This window comes from Mixophyes fleayi, chromosome 11 (assembly GCF_038048845.1).
Source record: "Mixophyes fleayi isolate aMixFle1 chromosome 11, aMixFle1.hap1, whole genome shotgun sequence".
In the NCBI taxonomy this organism is placed as follows: Eukaryota; Metazoa; Chordata; class Amphibia; order Anura; family Limnodynastidae; genus Mixophyes; species Mixophyes fleayi.
Genome location: NC_134412.1, coordinates 42748384 through 42768995, shown reverse-complemented (window position 1 = coordinate 42768995; position 20612 = coordinate 42748384). Strand labels below are relative to the sequence as shown.

At 39.6% G+C, this 20612-nt stretch overlaps 1 protein-coding gene across 1 annotated transcript in view; it reads left to right on the top strand.

Annotated features, from left to right (window-relative positions):
- The first annotated feature begins 371 nt into the window (after positions 1–371).
- The window catches only part of PHLDB1 (pleckstrin homology like domain family B member 1), a 240117-nt gene continuing 219876 nt past the window's right edge, over positions 372–20612 (top strand). Inside the window, exon 1 of the mRNA XM_075191275.1 lies at positions 372–473. The gene's annotated coding sequence lies outside the window, so the exon portion shown is untranslated. The remainder of the gene's footprint in view (positions 474–20612) is intronic.

The window sequence follows — 20612 nt, the reverse complement described above, 5'->3', positions numbered from 1 at the left end:
AGAAGGGGAGTAGAATAGACAGACTAAATGATTAAAATAAAGCTTCTTACTACTAAATATTCTTTTAGGGCAGGGCAGCAATGTAACTATATTCCATTGTTGAATCAATTTACATGGGTTTGGGTGGGCAGTGGACATAAAATACATTTCCACATTTTGCAAATAATTAAAAATCTTTAAGTTGCAGTTTTGAAAGTTAAAAGAGCAGCGAATGTTTATTTCCTCACTACAGAATAAGCTGCTTCTTGTTCTTGTATGGTGGAGAGTTAGGGCGGCCTCACAATCACTGCTTCTAGCTTGTTATTGGTAAAGCGAATCAAGCCAGCTGTAGGAGGGACAGGCCCCCTCATCCCAGATGGGACAGTGAGTCTTCTGTCTACTTTACAGCTGCCTGCATTCTATCCCTGGATTCTGTGTAGACGTGGTACAGGGAGGAGGGGGAGAGCAGAGCCTGCAAGTCTGTAGATCAGAAGGTAATGGGGCCTGCTTTATAGCTACGTTGTCTGCATGTAGGGATGTAATATACACTTGTCATTTGTGTATTTTTATTTAATACTTATACTCTTTCTTACTTGTTAGAGGATATTTTTTAATAATATGTGTATTAGGGAAAGATTGTACTATCAACACTGCTCTTATAGTAAACTCTGAATATTATGTTACATTTGTATATCATCAACATCATCAACATTTATTTATATAGCGCCAGCAAATTCTGTAGCGCTTTACAATTGGGTATAGTTTGAAAAGGTTGTAAATAGGTGTGTGATAGCTTCGCTGTTTGTATATAAACAGTATCATATGTTTACTAACTGTGCCTGTACTGGTTATATATGTGAGAGCTGTATACGTAACAAATAGTTTTCAAGTGGAAGCAGACTATTTTTTTTATTTCTCCAAACTGTATCATAACCTTGTCATTTGCTTCTGGGAACAGGTCGCTTTTTAATCTTTTACCTGATAACTTTCTTCACATCCCTTTGTGCTTTGCCACGTTATCTCTGCATGCCACCACCCAAATTCTTGTTAGATATTTGTACTCTACACTCAATACAGAGTATTAGTCACCAGGACAGCAGTCTGGTTAATATTTTTCTAACAAAATAATTATAGCAAGCTAGAAGTAGATTACAGTAAAGGGCCATTAAATCTGAAATTCAACTTTAACCTATATGAAAAGTCACTTTGAAACTTTCAAAAATGGATATGTAAAAGTTTCTATATCATGGGTGTTTGGACTTTGGATGCATAAAAAGAAATCTAGTTATCTTAGTCCATGTAAGGTGTTACAGTAGGTTTAGGGTATGAACTGATTTACTGGAAGATGTAAGCATAAGTACCTTTAGTGGACCAATTAATTGTCTAAATGATCATTGACAGGCAAAAAATATTTCATTTTACAAAAGGAATTCCATGTCTTATTGTTTTGTTAGATAAATAAAATCTGTCCCAATTGAGGGGTGCTGTTGTTGGTGGAAATTTGGTAGCTGGGGCCTGATATATGCAGTGTAGCCAGCTCACATACTGGAAAGAATTAGGTGTTGATTTGAACAACTGATCAGCAAATGATGATGGGTGTACTTTGGAATTGAAACATCAATATGTTAACAGTCAATTTCTTGCATATTGAAGGTACTTCATTAAATTATATACACTGTAAGAGTTTGATTCAATTTGACAAGAGTATAGGGTTCTACCATTATCAGCACATTTCAACTTGCAAAACAATTTGCAAATATGAGCTCAAAAAAGTTAATGAAATTGGCTTGGAAAGTGCTAACAGCCAATCAGAATGCAGGATGGAATTCATCACATGGTTTAGTTTTCAATGTTCTGCTTATTGGAACCATTGCCATTCTAAAGTACAGTAGTGATAGTGAAGCACTGTAGTACTTGTAGTAGCATAACATCATACCAGTGGCAAGTGAACATGCAAACATCCCACTGTTATTAAGAAAACTAAAGTGCAGGGACATGGTGAGTACTGGAACCAAGAAAGAAATGTTTTAAGGGCTATCCTCTATGTATTCAGACACCCGTAGTGAAACTTAGGGGCCTTTTTATTAATCAGTGTTTAAATCTAGTGAAAACTATTAATTTTTATTACTGCTTGTTGCAAGTCATGCACGTTGAAGCAGCCTGCAGAAGAGGAACCAGGAAGTGGTGAGCTGCTGCTACTATGCTTCTCCACTGCTGGGCAACAGACCTATGCAAGCACGTGGTTAACACCATCAAAAGATGGCTTTAACTTGAGGAGTAGGAAAAATACCCAGTGGGACATAATTCAAACTGGGACTTAAACATTGGGGATGGTGAAGGGGTTATTTATTAAGCCATATTTTAAATGAAGAACAACTTTGTTTTTACCTACTGGGTATTAGCCTGTCATGGAAGTCGAGGGGGCACTGTGAGTGTATTAGCCTAGGGTGGCCTGAACCCTCAATCAGGCCCTGGTTAATTTATTAGATTTTAATGGTTTTAGGGTATTAACATATAAAAATTGATTGTGGAATTGCAGTCTTGTTTAACTAGTATTGTATTATTTTACAAGATTTTAAAAATTGGAGTTAGAAGCTATTGGATAGAAGAGAGAATCTCTGGAAGAAACCTTCAATTTAGAAATTATTTGCCTCCATGCTGTACACACAGAATGGATCAATGGGTTATATTTATTAGCTAGCAGGAAAGGTGATAGGGTTAGACTGTAAGAGTGCAATGAGATGTATAACTGGATTGAAAGCTGCTCCAAATCAAAAGATGTGTACATACCTGAACCCATACTTGCCAACTTTTAATTATTAAAGTCCAGAAGATCCCGATCAGGGGGCATGGCAGAACAGCATGCGAAGGTGGAACGCGGTCAATCACATAATTTTGCTCCCACAATGAAAATGTAATTTTGCTGCAGTGGTGGGGCTGATTCTGCATTCAAGGCAAGGAGACATTGATATTTTCTTTTATTTTGAGCCATATAAGATACAATATAACCTCTTAAAACTGGATCAAAAAATAAATTAATATCTTGTATATGTTCATGGTTACCATCTAATTCAGGAAATGATATTCCAGCTGTAATTTTAAATATCTCTGATGAGGCTAGATAGGAAGGGGAAATGCCAGTAAAAAGTAGAGATGAGCGGGCTCGGATTCCGCTAATCCGAGCCCACCCAAACAGTGCGGATCCGAACGGGATCCGAGCACTGTTCGGATATTTCCGGCGGGCAAAAAATTGAAAACGAGGCTCTGTCGTCCAAGCCTCGCGTCGAATCTCGCGAGGGGTGGGAGGGAGGGCCCAGAACAATTCCATCTTGTACCTCTTTTTTTGGCATTATGTGCTCAAGCTACCTCGGTGCAACCTTTTGGCCTAAAAACAATATTGTGAGGTGTTCAGAATAGACTGGAAATTAGTGGAAATGATTGTTATTGAATGTTATTGAGGTTAATAATAGCGTAGGAGTGAAAAAAAAAAACCACAAAACTGGTTTTTAGCACTTTTTATGTTTTTTTCAAAATAAATCCGAATCCAAAACCTTAAATCCGAACCAAAACCTTTCGTCAGGTGTTTTGCGAAACAAATCCGAACCCAAAACCTCAAGCAAATCTGAATCCAAAACACAAAACACGAGACACCAAAAGTGGCCGGTGCACATCCCTAGTAAAAAGAGCTACAAATAGGATTATCTACTTTTTTTCTATTTTAAAAGTGAACCAAATTGTAGCATGATCTGATATCACAATGTTTTCTGAGACAAATAACGCTTTTTGAGATGTAAACTAGTCAAAATCAGCCAATAATTAATTCTTCTTGATATGTTGTGTGTTTGGGAATAGAATGTGCCTGATTCATTAAGGAAAGGAAAGCAAAACAAATGAGTAACTTTGTACTTTGGCAAAAACCATGTTGCATTGGAGGGGTATGCAAATTTTAAAATGTGATGACAGATTTAAACTTGGAGTGGGGAATGTCCTAGATCAACTTTGAATTTCAGTGTAAAAATAATTGTGTGCTACATGATAAGGCAGTCAGTATTTACATTATGATCAAAACAATAAACTAATTTGCACCCCTTGCATTGTAATATATGGTTTGTCCAGGAGAAAACTTACTCCTTTTTTTGCCTTACTTTCCTTAAAGAATCAGACCCAATGTGTATTGTCTATCCACAGGGTGTAGATATCTCCATGTATCAATAAGTAGTAATGAGTCTTTTATCACATTTAGATATAATGCTGCTCTGCTGTCTCTTATTTAACAAATTGACCTGTCCAGTGCTGAATTGTAGATGGTATTGAAATTGCCACCCATTATAAAACGTCCCTCAACCCAGTCTTGTAATTGAGTATACAATTCAGAAAAGAAAAGTTGATTAGAACCGGTAGGTCTGTAACCACTAATAATGGTTTAATTCTCACTTTCAAGTTTTAGCTTGAGGAAGAGAAATTTGCCCTCTGAATCTAGTTTACTATCATGAATGGTATATTGAATGTATTTATTAAATAGTAGTATGACCCCTCTCTGCTTAGTTGTATATGAGGCTGCCTTATAGTTTCTAATCCATGTATGTTTAAAAAAGAGTTGGATTTGTCCCTGCGCTAGTGGGTTTCTTGAAGTAGGACTATGTCAGTTTTATTTCTTTTCAGCTGCGTATTTAGACCACCCACATTCCAAGATACACATCTTATATACTGTGTATTTTGCATGTTATCATGCACTATTCCTTTATTTAAAAATATTGGCTATTAACAAATACTCCTTTTGTATGTCAGATAAATATTAACTAAACTTTAGTTAAGCCCTGGCTCACCCCAGCGAGTGAGTAATGGGAAAAAGTGCATATCTCTTTGTGTATAAAAATAAAACAAACTACCTGTTAGGACATACATGTTCTAATCTAGAGCAACATATTATTAGAAACTTCCTTTCTTTTTCTTTTTTAAACAACTGTTGCAACCAATTGGGCTGCAATGAATAGCAAACAAAGCATAATTGAAAAGTTACTGACTACTTGGGCTGTATTAGGTAATCAATATAGTTCAGCACTAACTGTAGTACTCTGTAACAATGAAAAAGAACATGACAATAAATGCCATGTCTTAATTGTGGGACTCAGACAAAATAAGCACATTAAATATACTAATAAAACACGTAGTCAGAAAAAGAATAAACATTACCTTGCGTCTGTTAGACCTGTCACAATCTGTCTACATTTCTTCTCCATTTTCTTCTCGGCTAATTCTATGGACTCTTTCTACCATAATTGGATCAGTGTTGACATTGAGGCCAAGTTCTGTAGGCAGCCATACTGAAACAAATTGCATAAGTCCTTTAGTTTTAATATGTTCTGTAAGAACAATAATTCTGAGATTGTTTCTTCTCGTTCTGTTCCCCAGGTATTAGAGCTTATCCTGGAGTACATTTATGGTTGATTTGTGTGTATGTGGAAGGTTTTTCGCCTCTACCATGTCATCTTCTGCTATTTATATCCATTGCTCCGTCTCTGTAATGTAGCGATCATGATTGGATATTTGTATGATAGCTGAATCAATTGATTCTTTGAGACTGGCTAATCTATTTATCCAGCAATGGGGAAATCATTTCTGAAATTTACAGTGCTCTCTTTACTGCTTGGGAGCTGTATTTTGTTGGGTCTAGTTCCATGTCCATGGAATCCTATCTTTCATGAGAGGGTGTTGTTCTTGGGTTGGATTTTTTTGTTGCTTTAGTAGCATGTCCACCATGAGGAGCTCTCACTATGAATCTCTCCATAGCTATAACAGAAAAAATTGTATCATGTCCAGATGATGTTACATAGGGACAAAATCAGTCAGTGCAAATTATAATATCAAAAAGTAAACATTTTCTTTGCTCTGACTAGATAAGCATAGGTGTAAAGTAATTCACCACCAAGTTTGATGCTGCCCTCCAGTGTCTATAGAAAATATTGCAATGTGTTTCATACAGAAAACGTCTGCTTAGCTAAAGTGTGTTATAAGTTCAATACATGTTGGCACAGTAAAACAACATACAACAAGTTTCCCTCTACATGCCAACCTCTCCTCAATTACTCCTGCAAATATCAATATGAATCTGCTTGCAGCAAATGTGTAGGGGTAAGCACCTGGATGGTCTGTACTTAGAAGTAATGCTACAAAGTTCTCTGTGGGTTTATCTCAGGTTCAGGGAGACAGAGCACCATCATGGATCCTACATCTTTCCTCTGTTAGAGTTCTCACCACCACCTGACCTGTATTGGGATAGTTGAACAGAGGAGCTTGGGGCTCATCAATATCCACCTGTTTAGGTGATATTGCTGAGCTTGCTCTTGGCTGTAATCTGGGCGCCAAACATTATGTCAATGAACTCCAGGGTATGTGCCATGGAGCTGGAGAAAACACTACCACTTGCCTGTTCACTTCTCTGCTGATGGTGTGGACACTTTTTAGAGCTGATACAGCTGGTTTGATGGCTTGATGGTTGCTGATTTTCGATAGGTGGCTGAATGCTAGCACCCCATCCCGGAAGACTCTATGTTTATTAAAAATGGAACTGGTAGCTCAATTCCACTGAGCATATGTGAACCGGCAAGCTGGTTCACGCATATGCACCTGGCCTGACAAAGTATTAAATTCAGCCATATCGTTGCTAGTCAAATCACTGGGGAACTGAGTAACCATCCAGTACCACCACTCTGCCACCCCCAGCAGCTCTGGTCAGTGTGATAGGCCAGGGGGGATCCACCCAGAGCAACCCTAATCCATAGGAAGAGGTCAGGCGTACCAGCCCAGTTACACCAGTAATGGGGTACACTTGCAGCGTTAGTTAACCAGAAGAAAACTGGTACTGGATGCCGGTAAAGGATTCCATTGGTGGCAGCATTTGTAAGCCCCTCCTACTGCAGTGAGAGGGCGAGTTTTGGATTCCGAAAGGGAACGGTGGCAAAGTAAGCCCAGCCCGTTCCCAGCAGCAACAGACAGGGTGGTAGAGGCGGTCCATCCTGTCACAGATTTCTGTTACTAACAAAGATATAGAAAGCAGAGGGGTGCTGTAAAAGAAACATACGCATATTGAGCTAAACATATTAGTAGAATGTCTCAGCGTTTAGTACTGAACCCTGTCCTTTTCATTGTCTTTATCAATAGTCTTCTAGAAGGTCTACGAACTAGATGTCCATATTTGCAGATAAATTTCAGCTTTGTAATTACATTAAATCACTACAGCAGGATTAGGACCAAATGACAAGTTGGGCAGAGACATAGCACACAAGGTTCACTGTAGAATAATGTATTAAGATAAGATATTTCGGACATTGTAATAATTGTACTACTTATACATTAGATGGGATACACTGGAGAGATCTTTGATGGAAAATGACTTAGGTATGTTAGTAGTCATTAATCTAAGAAGGTAGCACCGAGTGCTAGGCAAATGTTTCAAGAATAAAAGAAATCCTTGCATAAATCAAATGTCAAAATACATCTTAAATAGGTGATACATTTTTGTGTACCAGGATATAAGAGACAAACGAGAACTAAATTATAATGAAATGATTGAGAAACTTAGGTTGTTTAATTTGTTAAAAAAAAAGGTACCATAGAGGTGACCTGACTAATGTCCTTTAAATAAAGAACTGTATAGCTAAGAAGGGGACTTCCTCTATTACTACTATTGGAGTGACTGAATTACTGCATGAAAACATTTTTTCACTGCTAACATACAATGGAGTTTTTCACTGTGAGGACAGTTCAACTGTAGGCAGTAAGAGCAGAATCGCTGGATGGATTTAAAAATGGATTTCATGCCTTTCATATAAAGAATTGTATCTATAGTTATATTGAGCAAAAATAAGCAGTTGACATAATTGATCCAGGGAACAAGAGTTTGTGGACATCTGGAACATGAGGTATCCCCTAATCAAAGTGACTAGACATCAGGTTTGACAGAGCTGGGCTCAACCTGATCCAGAATATGCTGAACCCAAGTTCCAAGTATACAGAAAATTGTTTGGCATTCATGGTTCCTTGTGACAAATTATACTTAACATATAAAATACAATCCATGTTGTTTAAGTAACAATGGCAGCCTTATACTTCCTGAATAAGTTCTTACATTATTATTATTATTATTATTATTATTATTATTATTATTATGCAAATTCCTATTCAAAGATTTTGGGAGCCGCAGAGAACATCCTATCTCCCGGCTACTTTTGACCTTTGAAATCTCACTTTGTCTCCCTCTGACCAAGGTACAAAAACTAGACTGCAAGTGTAACTGGGCTGGTAAACTGTGCCGGAATAATTCATTTTACAGCACTGCATCAAATTGAATTTTGCTGTATGGTGGCATATAAATGACATTACAGTTACAGTTGGCTATAGTTTAGATCAGCTCTGTGCCATACCCTCTATCACGGTTTGGTAATGGATCCTTTGGTTTGCCTAGATTAGCACTACTCAAGTAAGGCGCAGAGTCTAACGGGGAGACGATATTAACCAGGGACCGTCGCAAGGCTATTTGGTCTTTGCTGCATCTGTCCCACAGGCCCCGGCCCCTACTAAGAGTACTAGGCGAAACCTTTAGGGGAATGTGCAGAGATGGTCAGCAATGGCAGACAACACGAGGAGAGAAGAAGTAGAGGTTTGCAGATTACCACTGGAGGAATGGCGGTGAAATACTGTGTATAGCATCAGTTCTGCGGACAACAGGTTACCACTGGAATTGCGGCGAGTATACTGTGAAGTATGAACTCTGTGACCTGCAGGTTACCACTGGAATGGCGGCGAAATGCTCTGTAGAGTGTCAGCTCTGCGGACAACAGGTTACCACTAGAATGGCGGTAAGTACACTGTGGAATGTCAGCTCTGCTGTCAGCAGGTTACCACTGGAATGGCGATGAATTCTCTGCCGAATGTCGGCTCTGCAGTCAGCAGGTTACCACTGGCATAGCGGCGAAATACTCTGTAGAGTGTCAGCTCTGTAGTCAACAGGTAGAAATGAAATGCAGTCCACCAGAAGGGAAAAAAAAACAGCAGGAGAAAATGGAGCCACGTATAGCACCTGAGAGTAACTAAAAGAACAGTGTCACGGAATTGGAGAGATAGCTGCTAACCGGTAATAGCGCAACTGAACAGGGAGGTGTGGAGTCTAAAGTACCCCCTATTTACCAGGGACCCCCGCAAGGGGTTTTGGCCTTAGTTGCAGAGGGTACGCAGGTCGGGGTTCTCCAAGACAGTCACCGGTGTAGCTAAAGTAGTAGACAGGCGTAGTCAGACAGTCCAGGTCAAAGCCAAACGAGAGATGCGGTACACAGGGAGGAGTCAGGTCAAGCCAAATAGTCAAACCAGCCGAGCAGCGAAGTATAAAACGTAACACAGGAGAATGGTAACAGGAACCGAGTCAGAAACGAAGAACACAGGATCAGAAGTTCAGGAAGCGTTGGAGTAGGAGTGAACCAATACTCTGGCACCTTACAGGTGTCAGAGGGCGCTATATAAACCCTAATGTGCACCATGATTGGTCAGGTGAGCTGAGAAATTGCCACGTTGCCTAGCAACGGGATGCGACTGAACAGAGCATGCGCACACACACCGTGCAGGGGAATAGGCTGCCGAGAGGGGGTAGGCGTCCGTCTTCTGCACCAAGTGTCAGTGCGGAGACCGCGCCTGAGAAAGAGGCACCAAACATCAGGAGGAAGTGCCTTTTGAATTTTGGAGCCAAAATACAATAGGTATGGAGCAAAGGTGCATGCGCAGACCCGAAATGAATATGGTGGCGGCTGGGAAGAAGGGAGCTGTCGGCGGTGCCAGGTAAATGCGCTGGGGATCGGGTGTGCAGCCTGATCGCCTGGCGTGTGACACCTTCCAGATAATCATCTTCCCACAAATATAAAATATCTAAAAATTTGTGAAGACAGTGGGAAATTTCATGGTAGTGCCGAGAAGTCTCATCACATCAAGAACAAGGTTGTTTAGAGGATCAATAGAAATACCATCTCAGTTCAGCTCCCGCATTCAGTGAATTTAACTGTTACTGCTGTCAACTGTTATTGCTATTGCCATCTCTATCTCTCCTTTGGTGCTCACCGCTGCTTCCACGCTAACAACAGCTGCCATCGAACATGGGGAACAATTGTCCTTACTCTTTTTTAAGTAGTGAGCTTGATACTAAAAAAAAAACACTGGGCTACACACAGTTACTATGAACTGAAAGATTACACAAGAGTGTCTGTGCAGAATGAAAGTGAAATTCTCCTCTAAGAACAGGAGAGGAAGGAGGCTCCTTTATGGTATGGTAAATGGTGATTGACAGTTATGGTTGCCAGCAGCTTAGGATTTCTACAGACATTAGTTCATGTTTTGTGTCTCTGTTTTCTGTTGTCTCTCCTCATTCCATCTGTACTACACCACCGATAGACATGTCTATGACTACTTTATTATTGGAGGCTGATAATGCTGCTGCCTAACAGCTGCCACTCACACTTTCCCAACCATTTGTTATTTTGCTATCTTCTGTATCATGGATTGTAAACTTATTTGGGTAAGCCCATCTTTACCTTCTGTTGCATGTCATTGTATGTAATTTGTTTTCTGTCATGTCATGATCTCCTCAATGTACAGCGCTGAGTAATTTGTCAGCACCTTATAAATAATATAATATTAAAAAATAGTAAATAGAATAATAAATAATAGTGTATATTGATGTCATACAGCTAGTGCAGAGGCTTTAGGCAAATAAATCATCATGATCTGGTTGGTGGCTGAAAATTTTGTGTTCCAAAAAGCTTGTGGTATGTGCCATTCCCCTTGTAAGAACAGGTATATGATGTGGACTCCTGCGGCCCTGGTGATTGACATTGAGAAAATATATAAAATCAGTGGCAGGCAGTAGTAATGTAAAGTCACAGAACAGTCAGAGGTCGGAGTAGGCAAATATCAAATACAGACATAAGTAACAGTGGTCAAAATCCAAGGAATCTGATTAGGTTTATAATGAGTTGTTTCTCAGGCAAGGATTGTGTGCACTGAAGATATCCATAGACAGACAAATTACTGGACAGGCCACATGAGGAACACAAGTGCAATAACTAAACAAATGTATTTCATAAAGGAGTCAGGAAAACTACACAACATCAATGGTGCATTAACCCCTTTGCAGTGAAGAACAAGTGGTTCATTCTCCAGGTTGCCCCAAGATAGTGAGGAATGAATTATACTCATCTTCAAGTTATGGGGCTATATGATAATCCTGATCACTTTCCATGTATGTATAGAAAAAAGGTAACAGTGCCACTGGGGGGAGGGGGGGCTTGTTTAGAGTCTCTGTCTCCCTTTACCTGGCACTTAGAATTATGGTGGAACCTTCTTAGATAGACGAAAAGTTCCCTCTTTCAAGTGAGGGTACTCATATTTATTGCCTGTTGTAGATAGGAGAGGGTGAGTGGTCTGTGAGAGCTCAGGTCCTCTTCCTCTGTTCCAAAGTAAATAGTGACAAGAGGGTAGGAGAAGATGTTTATTATTTATTCAGTGATTCAATACAGTACTTTAGTAACAGCAGTAGAATAGATTTATATTTTGAGCAATTTTATCTTTCATCTACCTCATCCTTAAAATTTGAATGAACTGTTTAGGACCCCATAAATAGCTATAGGGGAGATTATGAAGACAACCCATTCTACCTACACACTTTTGTCTTATTCACTGAAACTTTAGCTAAGTTTATTCTTAACAACCCTTTAATACATGGGCTAGTTGACAATAAAAGCTGCTTGTTTTCAGAAGAAAGTTATTTTATTATGTTCTACTTAATTATTATTCAAAGAACTTTATGATGTTAAATTTTAATCTGCCAAATAGGATAATTACAATATTTCCATGCCACTTACTGAGTTTGTTATTAAAAATAATATATTTATGTGATGTTTAATCTATTTGCCATACTTATTTTAAAAACAGACCAACTCCATCAGATATTGTCAACTTGTTTTTCAGTTATTAAGCTGAAATAGTTTCAGTCATTAAAAATTACTGAGTCAAAGTTTAAAGCCCTTCTTAGAACTAGATAGACACAGCCACCTTTGTCCAGTCAATGCAATGCAAAACCATAATTTCCAGTCTGTGCTTTAGAGAATAAACAGCCTATTATAGGGAGTGCATGTTACACTAGACTTGAAGAATAGACAAAAATTTAACAAGATGATAGCCTGATGATTGTAGATTGAAGATTGTATTTAATGCACTGTTAATTGAAAGTTTATTATGTATTAATTACCATTCAATGTATTTGTTCATATTTATGTAATACAAAAATTATAGATCACAATATTAACTTCACATATTTAAAGTTTTAGAACTAATAACAGTGTCTCCCTCCTCCCACTCTGTATCTCTCAGTCTCTGTACTGATCACAAGAGCTCTCTTTGTCAATCCTGCTGCGTTAAACATAGAATAAGCCCATCCAGTTGGGAGATTAAATGCAGTCCCCACAGTGGGTTCCAAAATGTTAAATTAGATTGCAGCAATGACAAGGATCAGCTTGTTTACTTGTGCAATTTACAAATTTGAAAATAATCAGCCACATGTGGCAAATGTAACCAATCAAAATGATGGAAAGGAGGTTTGGCCAGCAGTGCAGATTATGTAGCCTTGACAATAATAAATCCTTTCTATGCACCGATACCACATGTACTTCCAAACAAACTGTAAAACTGCTTCTCTGCTTGAAGCCTGGTATTCAGTAGCCATAATTCTAAGACACTGGCTCAGTGAATGGTGATGGTGCTTGTGGCATGTTGGAGTGATAGCTCTGATGAAGCTGCAGTGTTGGTTTCTGTAAATGACAGGTGCTCAAACCCAGTCCTCAAGATCTACCAACAGGTCATGTTTTTAGGATTATGTCTGTTGAGAAATCGATTAATTCATCTGTGCATGAGAAAAGAAATCTTGAAAACATGAAATGTTGATAGATCTTGAGGACTCAATTTGAGCACCTCTGCTGTTAAAAAATACTGCAGCACAAATCTTAATTTACTTTGATAATTCTAATATAAGGCAACATTGTTGTATAAGTAAAAGCTTGCCTCGCATTGTAAAAGGCAGAAAAGATCTTGTTATTGCTTGTGCATTAGTGAAAAGAAGGAGAGCTAATTGAAAATTGGAAATTATGTTTTGTTTTTTAGGTGGATGTGATAATGAACAGCATGTTAGCTCTAGATGTACAGCTGTTCATCTGTATGTGAGCAACGGGTATTGTAAAGCATTTCTAGTTGTCCGGTGGCAGTATACAATTCCATAGCCAGATGTTATTAGTGCTGGCAAATTATCATCAGAATGAAAAAAAACACATTAAAATTTGCGCATCAGCTCCACAAAGTTTGTTGATAAGCACCTACAGTAGTCCGACCAGTCTGATCAGCTTTTAGTAAGTTAGCTCTCTACCATCCATCATTGACATTGGATCTTAGCCTCCAAACTATAGATCTGTAATAAGAAAAACAATTGTTAAGTGTTTAAGGTTCCAGACACCTTGGATAATATCAAAGTTACTAAGGGGCCTGTGATTGGATGGGCTTACTTCAACACCCTGTCTGTTGGGGAAAAAAGAATAAAGGATAAATTGTTCTTCCTGCACAGTTTATCTAGGTTTCTTTCTCACCATCAGTAACCGACTATTACTGACTAGCGAGTGTCTGATGTAGTTAGCGAGTGTTTGCACCAGACATTCACCAACCACAAATGCCAACTGCCCAGTAGTTGTGTCACTCACCGGACGATTAGTGCCTCTGGTCTGGTACGTGGCTCTCTCTCATTCCTGCCGGCGCCTGTCCTAAGCCGCGGCCGTCCGCCATCTTGACTGGATTGCGCATGTGCAGGACTCTTGAACTTAAAACCTTGCTTTTAATCCTATTGGTGAATCAATCACCACTCACTATTTAAGGCACCTGTGTCCTTAGTATCGTTGCCTGTTCTTGGTTCTCATTCCTTGAGACTCCTAGGTGTTTCCTGTGTTCTGCTCGTGTGATCGGTTTTGCTGTGGACAAGTCCTCTCTGCTCATCCGTGGTAAATTTGCCCGCTACAGACTACCTCTACTCCGCTGCATGCCTACACCTGGACAAGCCTTATCTGCTCTTCTGTGGTAAACGTACCCGCTATAGACTGCTTGCCATTCCGCTGCATACCTGCACCTGTACAAACCTGCTCTGCTCATCAGTGGTAACGTACCCGCCACAGACTATTTGCTATTCAGCTGCTTGCCTGCATTTGGACGAGTCTCCCTTGCTCATCAGTGGTATACTTGCCGCTACAGACTACCCGCTATTCCACCACCTACCTGCACCTGGACAAGTCTTCCCATCACCGCAGTGGTACAACTTGCTATCCGCAGACCACTGACGCTCCCGCTACCTACCTGCACCTGGACAAGTCTTCCCATCACCGCAGTGGTACAACTTGCTATCAGCAGACCACTGACGCTCCCACTACCTACCTGCACCTGGACAAGTCTTCCCATCACCGCAGTGGTACAACTTGCTATCCGCAGACCACTGATGCTCCCGCTCCTACCTGCACCTGGACAACTCTTCCCATCACAGCAGTGGTACAACTTGCTATCCGCAGACCGCTGACGCTCCCGCTCCTACCTGCACCTGGACAACTCTTCCCATCACAGCAGTGGTACAACTTGCTATCTGCAGACCACTGACTCTCGCCGCTACCTACCTGCACTGGCACGAGTCTTCACTGCACATCAGTTGTTATACCTACCTCCGCATTATAGTTGCAAGTCGTTGACTCTCCTGCTGCATAGCTGCAAGTCGCTGACTCTCCTGCTGCATAGCTGCAAGTCGCTGACTCTCCTGCTGCATAGCTGCAAGTCGCTGACTCTCCATTGAAATTCCTTATCCTAAGTTGTTGTACTGTTCCAACCATTCACCATACTGCTCAGAGGATCGCTGTGATAAACTCCGCCCCTCTGATAAGCATAATCACACCTGGTGAATCCTGGGTAGAAACTCCTAGTGCCCGTGACAGTTGTAGTAGAATCTTGCTGCCACTATTAGGCTCCTTCGTGACACCTAGGACCGCTTACTTCTGAGGTGCATGGTAAAGCTATTACAGCATCTCTGTGCTGTGTGTTGGCTGTTACCTCCTGACTGCTTACTATGGATCAGGACTGCTCGTTAGCAGGCAGAGCATTGACACAGAGATGTAGAGCTCAACACAGGACAATCAGGGAATGGATTACAGTGTAAGCTCTTATCTGTTGGTCACAGGATACAGCAGGCAATAGGTGTCGGGCAGAATCGTCAAGAACTGATGTTTATTTACTCTAGGGGTCCTTATAAGGACCATTATACTTTAGTTGGAGGTAGTAGTGATCATCCAGAAGTACAGATGGTATAATACATTACATGGTCAAATAAAGATCTTTGTATACTGATTCTGACACATGTTGGCAGGGGGTAAATTAGCAGACTTTCCTACCTGGCACCACAAAATCTAAGATATTACATTCAATGATTAGTATTGGGATGTAATATGTTCTCTATACTTGGATTTAAATGTAATTTAAACTTAACAAAATTTACATCAATCTGTGATTTTCTAAATTGCTTACTGTTAGATTTCCAATCTCTCTAAGACACAGGATTAAAGTCAAGACAACCCCCTGCTGTGCATGCAGACTAAAAGATGTCTTGGTCACTCACAAATGAAAATGCCTAATTAGCATGGGAATTCCTTTCTTCCTTTCTTACAAAAACACATTTTCTCCAACATATGCCTACTGCATCAGAGATCAATACATTTCTAATACAAAAATCAGTAAATTTGCAATGATATACATTGGCGCACTGCACCACTAATTGAAATAAATTTATACAATAAGTTATTTAAAAATGATCCAGCCACAGGACCTTTTTATCAAAATGTTTAATGCCTTAACTACGATAAAAACACCAGAGAAAGGATAAACTAATGTTTTGCGCTATTTATCTATGACTTCTCTGGCGTTAACAACGAATACCACTGTCCCCATATCAAAGAGTAAAGAGCTTATGGTATGAAATGCCTCCAACTATGAAAGGGTTAATTCAGTATAAGATTGCGGCTCTATTGCAAATTGACATTAAATTGTATTGCTATGTTATATACTAGCAGATTCCTTTGATACAATCCTGCCAGGATCAAGGACCAAGTTGGCCCACATGTCAGTAGCCAAATTGGATGTAATCCTTCTGTTTGGTGCTCAGGTTGCGCAGAGAGACTCTTCTGGTGTAACTGGAGTCCGATAATATGATCAGAAGATGACCGTACACACAGGCCATGTTTGATAATGATTTGATCAATTTCAATTAGATTATTATGGAGAATGAGGGTCAGGATAATTGTCCAATTTTCCCGTAGACATGGCAGGGTGAACAGCATAACATATTGTCTTTTAAAGTTAGTGTTGCATGTAAAGTGTACACACGAAGTACATACCTTTGTATTTTAACACATTGAACCTCACCTGTCTAAAGTCCTCAACTTGTCAAGCACCAATTAAATCGTTAGTTACATAATTCTGTGATCTACAAATACAGAGATATTGCTATCAATTCCCTTTTCTAAGCCATTATAAACAAGTTAATTAGGAGCTGCTCCAGGATACAGCCTGTAATACATCAATTATCAGCTCAAGACCTGTTCGTGTATGAGACATTGATAACCACTCTCTGGTCCTGTTTTATCAGTCAGGTACAAATATCTTTAACGGTCTAATCGTGAAGCCCTACTGTATATTAAAAGCTGCTGCAAAGTCCTAGTAGATCACATCCAGTCCAGCTTTCAACATCTGGCAATCAAAAAACCATATTGATTTTCTCTGAAATATAATCCCATTCTATAAAACTAATTTAAAAATGTGCAATCCTGCTGCACAAATACTCTTTATGATATCATGGGCCTACTTTTAAGCATACTTGCCAACTCTCCCGGATTGTCCGGGAGACTCCTGCATTTTGCGAGAGTCTCCCGGACGAGTGTGGCAATCTCCCTGATAGGAAGGGGGAAAAATTCAGTTTAAACGCCGCGATTCACCCGGAATCGCGGCGTTTAGCCCCGCCCCCGCTGTAAAATGACGCGATTTGCGTCATTCCGTCACGGAGGTGGGGCCAAAATGACGCGATTTCGCAGCCCCGCCCCCTGCACGCCCACGTCCCAGCCGGCATCTCCCGGAAAAAGAAAAAAAAATGTTGGCAAGTATGCTTTTAAGTGATTGCACCTTATTTATGGCAATTGAATGGATTTGTGGGCCAGGATGGCAGCATCTGCATGAGTGAAAACGTTTTATTTTATGTGACAAAACTATTTAAATTAGGTAAATGGGTGAAGAAGGCACATAGTCTTTTTCTCCTTGCGAAAGGACTTGATTTTTCCACCACCTATGAGATGGAGAAAATCAAATCTCATCTTATACATTGAATGGATTACATTTTGCACCTTCTAGTTGCTTCGATGGAAAAACAGATTTGAATATGCACATCTACTGCCGTAATAAAAATCATTCAAATGCACAAAATAACTGTCCCCTCACACAAACCAACAAAACTAGACACAATTTGACTTTCTGGGGACATTTCCAAGGGCCAGGAAATGCATGTCCAGGTGCTCTTAACTCTAAATGACATCATAAATGTGCAAAATAGATACACCATCTTGCCATCATAATTACATTTGGACAGCGTAGTGCATAGAGCAATGTGTGATTCTCAGTTCAATTTGAATGAACTTGAGTTTGTGGCACAGGTTTGAAAGAATGAGTGCAATTAAAGCATGGGCGCTTCGGCATCGGTATGTAACCAGCGTGCAGAGCCAGAAAGGGTTAAGTCACAGCACTGGGAGTGTAAATGTATTTATTTTTACATTGTTCATATATTGATTTATGTGGTAATAAGCCATGCTTGAGGAAACTTGTTTACTATTTACTCCAACTGGTGTCACTTTGCCACCAGACATCTGCCCACTGCAAATGTCAACTGCCCAATAATTGTAGGAGAATCTCGCTGGCACCAGTAAGCTCTTTCACAGCACCTAGAACGGCTTACTTCTGGGTAGCTGGTATAGCTGCTACAGCGCCTCTTTGCTGTGGGTTAGCTGGTACCTCCTGACTGCTTACTATGGATCAGAACGGCTAAGTAGAAGGCAGAGCATTGACACAGAGAAGCTGGGTTCAACACAGGATAACTGGGGAATTGATTTGAGTGTAAGCTCTTATCTGTTGGTCGCAGGATACAGCAGGCAAAAGGCGTCAGGCAGAATCTTCAAGCAGTCATGTGTATTGCTAAAGGACCTTTACACACTAGTTAGTTGTACTAGTGATCTCCAGAAGTTCAGATGGTATAATAAATTACATGGTCAAACAGAGCTCCAGCCCCCTGATCCTAGCTGGCCCACAAGGTCTGAGATATTACATTTAATGTTTAATATCAGGATGTAAAATAAACTGTAAACTTTGATTTAACACAGTTTAAATTTAAAAGAATTTCCATCTATCTGTGATTTCCCAAATTACTTGCTGTTACATTATACAGAGGTTTCCTATCTTTCTAAGACAGAGGATGAAAGGCTAACGGCCCCCTCTTGTGCATTCAGGCATGTTGGTCACTCACACATGAAAAGGGGTTAATTAGCATTGGATTTCCTGCCTTCAGCAAGGTTACAAAATAAATTTCCCCCAACATGGCATGGTGCCAATCAATACACTTCCAATATAAAAATCAGTATATTTGCAATTATATACATCAGCGCACTGCTTCATTAATTGAATTAAATATTATACTATAAGTTATTTATGAGTGATCTCGCCACAAGAAACTTTAATTTAAATCTGACTTCCTTCACTGCTCCACCAATGTTTATTTTCGTGTGTTTCAGAAACACTGGGATAAAATGGAGGTGAGCAAAAGCAACTAATGATATTTACACTTATATATGCAAAATATAAGCATTGGGAGCTTATTAAAACTGAAGATGTTTCAGATTTTTCCTATACACACTAGATTTTGTGTAAATAATACTCATTAAATGCATGAATCATCTTGAATCATGCATGCATCTTTGCCGGATAAAAATACAATAATGATTTTGTATAAGCTGGTATTGGCCAACTGCACTACATGGGGCACCCTGTGATCCAGTCATTCAACTCAACTGCAAAATTATCGGATCTGTGAATATTTTAGGTCTTAATATTTTTCTGTATTTTCTACTCTTTTTGATAAGATTTAATAAAGCTAAATTAAACAAGTAGGCATTTGTTAGGACATATAGAGTAGCACAGACTGTAAATTACATACCTAACTGGAAAACAAACAAGGGTGAAACTACAGGGGGTGCAGGTGAAGCAGCTGCAACCAGGCCCGGAGGTGATGGAATCAGCAATGCTGAGTTGCTCCCTTCAAGGAATCTTGCTCTGCTCTCTAAAGAGCGGAGGCCTCTTTTGAGCTGGTGCATGTGTCCCCACTGCACATACTCACAAGAGGCCATTGTTCCACTGCAAAAAATTAATTAGAAGTTCTGCACATGTGCAGAACCGCCAGCGAGGATTGTTAAGCTAAGCAGGAAGCCAGACGCAAATTCCGACAGAGAGCCTGAGCAAGACTGGCGAAGGCAAAAGAATAGTAGCAAAGGGCAAACTGTTAGAAAGGACTTGCCCTAACAGGTAAGATGCGGCTGCTGCAGTCCCCACTGGCCCTGACTATATTCTAGTTTTTTGAAACTCTAACCATCTAGGCTGAATGGTACAATAGTCTTCAAACCTATCAGATAATGAGAGGATTAGATCATCCATATTCTTGTAAAATTGACAAAATGACATACTTAGACATTATATAATAGTTTCTTGTAAAATGAAATGGAGTAAACAGCAGGAAAATGTTAAAGTCATGAATGATAACATTGTTGCCTGCTGGGAGAGCATGAATTTGTTTGAACACTTCTCAATATGAAATTGATTCCCCAAAGTGAACAAATCTTTTACCTTTACAGAACATTTTAAACATGATTCAGATGCCCACAGCCCCCTTCCACTATGATGTCAGAACCAGAAAGCCTGTGTAAATGCAAATGAGTTTTACAACGCTTGTGACTAGATGGGCTTCCCACCTGGACTGGGGAAAGATCTTGCACAGTTTATCTCCAACTGTTCTCCATACTTTATCATTTCTGCTATAACAATGTCTTCTTCAGGGGTGTTATTAATTTTAAGGCCCCTAACCCCAATGTTAACTTATTTTAGTGTAAGGACCTGTTCTTGCTTATCATTTAATTTTTCATAGTTTGTCCTTTCCATATTTTTTAATCCCTCCTCTTAATCTATTCTTTCTACTGCTATGCCTTTGGATTCACTCTCCTTATTCATATTTGAAAATTTGTAAAAAATATTCAGAGCATTAAGTATCTGCTCTTTTCTACCTATAAGATTCCCCCTCTTTTTCATTGCAGAAGTTAGTTTGTGGTTGAAAGGCCTTCTTCATATCTTTAATTCTTTTATAGAAATTCCTCATCTCATGTTTACTATTCTGCTGTTCAATCTCTGTAACCCAATGCTTCTCATATTCCATTTACTTTTTT